Source organism: Cupressus sempervirens, chromosome 8 (assembly GCF_028749045.1).
Source record: "Cupressus sempervirens isolate cs-2001-9-10 chromosome 8, ASM2874904v1, whole genome shotgun sequence".
In the NCBI taxonomy this organism is placed as follows: Eukaryota; Viridiplantae; Streptophyta; class Pinopsida; order Cupressales; family Cupressaceae; genus Cupressus; species Cupressus sempervirens.
Genome location: NC_143125.1, coordinates 312,735,283 through 312,743,216, shown reverse-complemented (window position 1 = coordinate 312,743,216; position 7,934 = coordinate 312,735,283).

Here is a 7,934-nt window from a genome sequence, read left to right as displayed (position 1 = left end):
GAAAGCTCTAAATGCAAGTATTAGCCCATCTGTCAAAAGCAAGAGAATTGAGGAGAGGCCCCTGGAACAGCTAATTGTCCTGCCAAAAAAGAATGTCATTACCATTTCCCACTCTCCGCTTCACATTTCTTTTAGTAGTATCTCTAGATTTGAGCATGTCATTCCAAATATTTGAGCCATTAGGAATGGTGTCTTCATTAAACAGGTATTAAATGGAAGGTCTCCAAAGATATTTGTCCTCCATGATATCTTTCCAATCCCCTTGCTAGAAAATATTCTCCAAATCTATTTAGCTTGAAGAGATTTATTAAAAAGTCTAAGTTTTTTGATACCCAAACCCTCATAGTGATTGGGGAGTAACACATTGTCCTAAGTAATGTGAGGAAATCTCTTGTGGTCTTCCAAACTAGACCATAGAAAATTCCTCTTGATCTTCTCCATTAGGTCAAAAAACTTGTTGGGAATCCCAATAAGAGGGTGGATTTGACCAACTATATATTTCTTGCTTGGCTTAGGGTGATATCCTTCTAGCCAGTCAATTTCTTGTTGAACCTATCAATAAGATTGATCCATAAAGAATCGAGGGGTTTGAAGCCTATAGGGAGACCCAAATAAGTAGAGGGAAGGCTACATATGCTACATCCTAGAATATTGGCCATATTCCTCTGTCTCACAACCAAAGTATTGATGAAGAAGATAGAGCTCTTGTTCTAATTCATAAGATGCCCTGATCCCCTAGTGTAAGAGCTCAAAATATTTTTGACCACCTTGGCTTCCCCAACTGAAGCTTCACCCCTCATAATGGTGTCATCCATGAATTGTTGATGAGAGAAGACCATGGGACCAAAATAAGGTTTGATTCCTTTCAAAGCCCCTAAAATTCTAATAGCTAAAATCATCCTTCCCAAATACTTAGCCAAAATGATAAAGAGAATGGGTGATAGGGGGTTCCCTTGCCTTATGACTCAAGAAGGAAAAATAAAACTAGGGCCAAAGGCACACCCAACAATCCAAACCAACCTTGCAAAGTTAACACAACAAAAGCAAACACACAAAGAGAATAGCACCACAAAGAAGAAACAAAATACTTTTATTGATTCATCAAATGATTAGCATACATGCACAGCTATAAGGCCTATTGGGTTATGGAAAAATACAAAATATATTCAAGATCAAAGATCCAACATCAAATTTGCAGCTCTATATACATATGCAACAAACTTTCCAAAATTTTGTGTTTTGCTCCAGACTCCCTCCAAAAACTACATAACTCTAAGCCTAAATACTCTATTTATACTTGCCAAAATGGCTTACATATCATTCTAGAATATTACATAATAGCAAGGCCAACCCAACAATGGTTAGGATAAATCCCAAGAAAAGATCTCATCATAAATGATGCAATCAAAATCAATCCTACAAGTTGGCTCACACCAAAAATGCAGAAATCACATCCAAAATGTTGACACTTGGCATAAATAGGACAACTTGACACATGAAGAGTCACTCAACATACACTAGGTAACTCAGCACATGAAGAGCAGCTCGACACACACTGTGGAACTTGACACACACTACAGAAATGGGATAACACAAGAACCTAAGTGTTAACATGATGTGGGATAACCTCAACTTGGCTTAAACTACAAAATTACTGGCACTCGGCAATTGTTGTAACTCGATAATGTCTAAAACTAGGCAATAACTAGCAGAATGAGAACAAATAAGAAAGATAACACATCAACCCAGGATGCTCCTACATCAAACAACCAAGATAGAAAGAAATGATTCTCCTAAATCATGCAAGTGTCATAACCTAAACTGAATCCAACTCAGATTGAGAAATCCATGTAGCATCTTCAACTGGTATGTTCTTCCACTTTACTAAATATTCATAGTACTCTTTTCCTCTTATGCTTTTATCAACTCTCTAATCCAATATGTGTTCAACCTCTTTGATCTATTTCTTAGGATAATCATCAAGTATGACAACTTTATCATCTGACTCATGGTACTTATATAGATCAACAACATTGAATATAGGAGATGTATCCATGTCATCAGGCAACTCAACTTCATAAGAATTTCCACTATCAAACTCCTTCAAGATCTTACAAGGTCCAAACTTCTTCATCTTCAGCTTACCATATGTTCCAACTAGAAATCTGCCTTTCTTCAAATGAACCATCACCTCATCACCAACTTTAAAAACATGATGTTTTCTAGACTTATCAGCATTCTCCTTGTACTTTTGATTTATTTGTTCCAACTTTAGCTTCACTTCCTTATGCAAAGACTCCATAAAATTAGCAAATTCTTCTCCTGCAACACTTCTCTTCTCTTCACCAACAACATCTCTTAACTCTGATACTCCTCTATGATTCATTCTAGTAACAATCACAAAAGGTGTCTTCCCCATACTCCTATTCATAGAATTATTATATGCAAACTTAGTTTGTGCCAATATCATCTCCTGATTATGTGTTTCATTTCCAACTAAGCATCTTGGCAAATTACCCAAGCTTCTATTCACAACCTCTATCTATCCATCAGTATGCAGATGGAATGTAGAACTAAATTTCAGCTTAGTACCCATCTTCTTCCATAAAGTCTTCCAAAATAACCAACAAACCTACTATCTCTATTAGAAATAATACTTCTTGGTAATCCACACAATCTCACAATCTCTTTAAAGAAAAGTTTAACATGCTCAGCATCTGATGTCTTCTTACATGGTATAAAATGAGCCATCTTAGAAAATCTATCCATAAAAAACAAATATAGAATCATACCCCTTTGCTATTTTACGCAATCCAAGAACAAAATCCATACTAACGTCACTCCAAGGTTTCTCAGGAATAGAGATAGGTGTATACAATCTAGTATTCTAATTTAGTCCCTTCGCAACTTGACAAGCTCCATAACTCTTTACAAATTTCTAAACATCCTTATACATCTGTGGCTAATAATACTTCTCTTTCAACAAACTCACTATCTTATCAGTCCCAGAATGTCCAACCAATCCACCACTATGATTTTCCTTGATTAGATTCAACCTCATAGAACTTCTACGAATACACAACTGAATACCTTTGAACAACACACCTACTAAAATGAAATATTCATCATACTTACTAATGTGATCTATCATATTTGGTGCTCTTCACTCTCTCCACACCTCAGAAAAATCAGGATCAGCATCATACAACTCTTTCATTTCATCAAAACCAACAACTTCAACCTTCATTTCAATAAACAAAGAATGTCTTCTACTCAATGCATCAGCAACTCTGTTAGTAAATCCACTCTTATGCTTAATCACAAATGTAAAACTTTGCAAATACACAACCCACCTCATATGTCTCTGGTTCAATTTATGTTGACTTCCCAAGTATTGTAAAGCTTTATGATCAGTATAACACAAACTCCTTAGGAATCAAATAATGTCTCCACTTCTTCAAAGCTTGAACAATAGCATAAAACTCTTGATCATACACATAATAATTCCTTTTAGCATCATTCAACTTCTCACTAAAGAAAGCAATAGGTTTGCCTTCTTGACTTAATACAGCTTCTATTACACTACCACTTGCATCACATTCAACTTGAAATACCTTATTAAAATCAAGCAAAGCCAAGACAGGCAATTCAGCAACCTTTTGTTTCAAAGTCTCAAAACTCTTATCAGCCCCATGTGTCCACTTGAATTCCTTTTTATCTCCTCTCATTGTCTTAGTCATAGCATTACAAATAGCACTAAAATTCTTTATAAATTTTTTGCAAAAACTAGCCAAACCATGAAATGGTCCTACCTCATCCACATTCTCAAGTGTAGGCCATTCCAAAATTGCTTTAACCTTCTCTGGATCCATTATCAAACCATTAGTTGAAATCACAAATCCCAAATACACAATCTCCTCTTGCATAAAAGAACACTTTTTTAGATTAATCAGCAACTTTTCCTCTTTCAATCTTTGCAATACTTGTCTAACATGATCAAGATGTTCTTCCTTAGTCTTACTCAATATTAGAATATCATCCAAATTAACAATCACAAACTTACCCAAGAACCTCTTCAGAACTTCATTCATCAACTTGATGAAAGTACTAGGTGCATTAGTTAAACCAAAAGGTATAACCAACCATTCATATAAACCATCTTTTGTCTTGAAAGCAGTCTTCCATTCATCACCTTCTCTAATTCTAATCTGATCATAGCCACTCTTCAAATCAATCTTGGTAAAATACTTTGCTAAACTCAAACAATCCATTATGTCATCCATCCTCGGCATCAGAAACCTATATTTCATTGTTATCTTGTTAATAGCTCTGGAATTAGTACACATTCTCCATTCTCCATTCTTTCTTGGTGCTAATATAGTAGGTACAGCACTGGACTCAAACTTTCTCTAATTAATCCCTTCTGTAGTAGCTCATGCACTTTCTTGTTAACTTCTTCATCCCCTATAGGTGTAGTGCCTCTCCCATTTGACTTTTGTAACTCATCCTGAAGGATGCAACCTTGTAGATCTTTTGTTGTGATGGATCATGATTGTGACCCTGAGTGGTCTACACCGTCGAGGTGTTTGGATTTATGTTTATATATCAGTTTCTTTGATTATGCTTTTGACTGATCTATGAGATTATGATGTGATTTTTGGTTCACTGAGGTTTGTGCCAATGGTTACTAGGATCGATGTGGTATCATGAGGTTGTTCCATGATTACCCTGAGATGTGTGCAGAGATTGCACTATGTTCTATTACCATGCTACACTGGACTAAGTTCCTATAGCAGTGGTTAGTCATGTTTATGACTATGTTTGCTTATGCATTTTAAGTGTCTTTTTAATGTTGTTTTAACAATCATTATTAAATGCTTAAGTAATTAAAATAGGTTGTTCTTGTTGGATTCTTTGGTTATGTGTTGCAGACATTTACCTTGTTATATTTTGATCTATGAGATATTTGTTACTTATGTGATGTTTTACATTTGAGACGACCCGAGGGTCAGATGTTATACTTTGATTTCAGTATCATAGATATTAGACTACTATGTTGTTCAATTAATCATATTGCATGATGATACCATCTTGAGATGACAGTGTTTTTTATGATGATATCTAGTTATCTGGTATTTGGACATACCTCTAATTATGTTAGGTGATGGATTTAATGCTATGGTTATTTACTTCATTCCTGCGTTGTTATGCTTTATGCGAACATGAGTGATGTAAATAGATTATTTTAATATAATTAAATAAATGGTTAAATTAGGTGATTTAATGCATTTATTTCTTCAGCTATTTTATTATATGCACTTGCACTTGATCGTGTTGTTTAGTGTGCAAGATTTATATCCTTGGCAGTGGCACATGGAGTTAGTGATTTAACCTTTCATATTTTACCAATATCATTCTTATATGGTCGACGTATCCTTAATTAAATATTTAATTTAAACCTTTCGGTGATTATTAAATCTGAACTCATTTGCATTATGTGATTAGACCAGTGAGCGTGTCTGTGCATTTATAGTTTTGCATTGTCGCAAAAGTGGTTAAGGAGATTTTTGTGTTTTTGGGTTTTTGAGCTTTTTAATTGTTTTATTTTATTTCTGGCAGCTTTTCCATAGATGAATTCCTATTTATAAGAATAGCTTGTTTTTGTTTGGGTCGATTCAGGTTTTAACTAGGTTGGCTGGTTATTTGCCCTAATCGATTATTCACTCGAAAAGTGAATAAGTATCCAAAAAGGAATTTAATTCCTGACTTCTCACTTTCAAATTGGAAAGTTGGAGAGTAAAACCCAAAATCCTCTTCATGAGGATTTACTATTTTGTTCGTTGTGGGAGCTATGGGCATGGGATCGTCACAAGGTTGAGCTCGTTGGATCCAACTCAGGGAAACTTTGGATTGCCACGATTTTTAGCCACTTCTGCGGGCATTTTATTTTCTGGTTCAGATTTTTGTTTTGCCTTTTTGGCTGTGAGGTAGGGCTTTCTTGTTTTATTGTTTCTTCTCCATTTCTACTTCTATTTTTGGTAGCCGTTTGTTTGGAGGTTGAGAACTAGTGTTCCCCTCCGTTTATGTATGCTAGTTCTACTCGGTTGGACAAGTACAGACATTTCCTTGGTTTTCAAGATGAGGGTTTGGAGTTTTACACCGTTATGCTGGTCATTTTTGCATACGGTGTTCGAAGTTGATTATTTTTGGATTTTTGAGGTTTTTGTGCCCAAAGGCCAAATGGGTTTTAATTTTGAAGTTTTCCAAAATTTTGGGATTTTTACCTCGTGTTGCATGCCACCCTATTTTCTCGGGTTTTCTTGGCACAATGTGGGTCGTGGACCTTGATGATCCATTTGGATATCAGTCAGACCACTATTGCACTTTTATGTTTCATTGGGATGCATGTTGTATCTGTACTCCTAATGTTCTGTACGGTTGAGTGATTTTATACCTGGTGTTATTGTTTCTTTTAGACCTTTGCTTTTGTTTCATGAGCGCTAGGATTTGTGTAGAATACATTCTCTCTGATTGAGGCCGATTGAGTGAGTTCATGATGTTTGGTTTTGTTGCATCATTGGGATTCGTGTAGAATCCATACTCTCAAATTGAGGCCGATTGATTGATTTTATGATGTATGGTTTTATTGGCTTTGAGATTCATGTGCAATCTATCCTCTTGAGTTGCTTTCAGTTGGGTGTTTTGTTTTGTATTGTGTTCTCATCCTGTCCTTGAGTTTTGATCTTTGTGATGGTGGTGCACCACACACGAGTATGTGTGCATACATTTGTCGGGTGACTTGTGAGGCCTGATCTTCTGTGGTACTTCTGGAAGTTATGATCATTAGGGTTGGGATGGGAGTATGCATGCCCATGGGCACTTATCATAGGATGAGCATGGGTAGGGTAGGGTAGCATATGGAGGGGGCTTCTATCTTGTAGCTCGATGTTTATGGTGCTGGAGGTTGATGGAGGATAGGAAGTTTTGAGTAAGTGATAACTAAATTAAAATGTGTTAGTGTTAATAAAATTTAAGAAAATGAAAAGATCCACATTCGTGTGATGGTTCCAAGGGAGTCCCTTGAGAGTGTTGCCACACATGATCTGAGCTTGGGCTTTTGGATGCCAAGAAACTCTCCATGATGTCAGCCCCTACGTAGTAGCCCACTAAGATGTCTGACTAGGACCTATAGTTTATGCATTGCCTTGTCTATGGTTCAGTCGTCATATTGTCTGGCATGAGTGTTAGCCATGGATGTTGTGCATTATGTGTGTTTGTGGTTTGATCATTATCTCCATCAGCAAGGCAGGTGTGGACCTATGGGTTCCATGTGGTTGGGAGGCATAGCTACCTTCACCACTGCTAGGGACCAATGTACAGAGACGGTCTTTTATCCTAGTGCGACCGTTGTTGGATGTTTTCACTTGGTACTTCAGGTTTCAAAGTATGCTTTCTTGTGATTTATGCTTTCATTGGAATGCTTGGATATCATGTTTAGATGATGTTAGTTTATTTGATACATTCTCATATTATGATGTTTAGCATATGATTAGATGATGTGAATTGTTGTAGTAGCATATCTATTGCTTATTGATGTTTAGCACATGATAGGTGATGTTATCTACTGTAGGATTATCTTATGCTTTTCTACTAGCATGTTATATTTCCTTATGCTTTTGTTGGTAGCATGTTTAGTAGTGACATCCCTATTACGATAGTATTGATGATCGAATCGATGGCTTGGGATGTTATGCACGGGGGATGGCTAGGACCCACAATGGTCTTATGATACTATTAAGGGTTAGGAGGAACCGCGCACTTAATTTGGTTGTTTAGTTTCTTATGGTATTTTTGTACACTGCAAAGTTGCCTTTAGTATGTTCATTACTACTATGGTTTAGATGTTCCTCTTTCCTTGCTGTTGATGCTCTTGA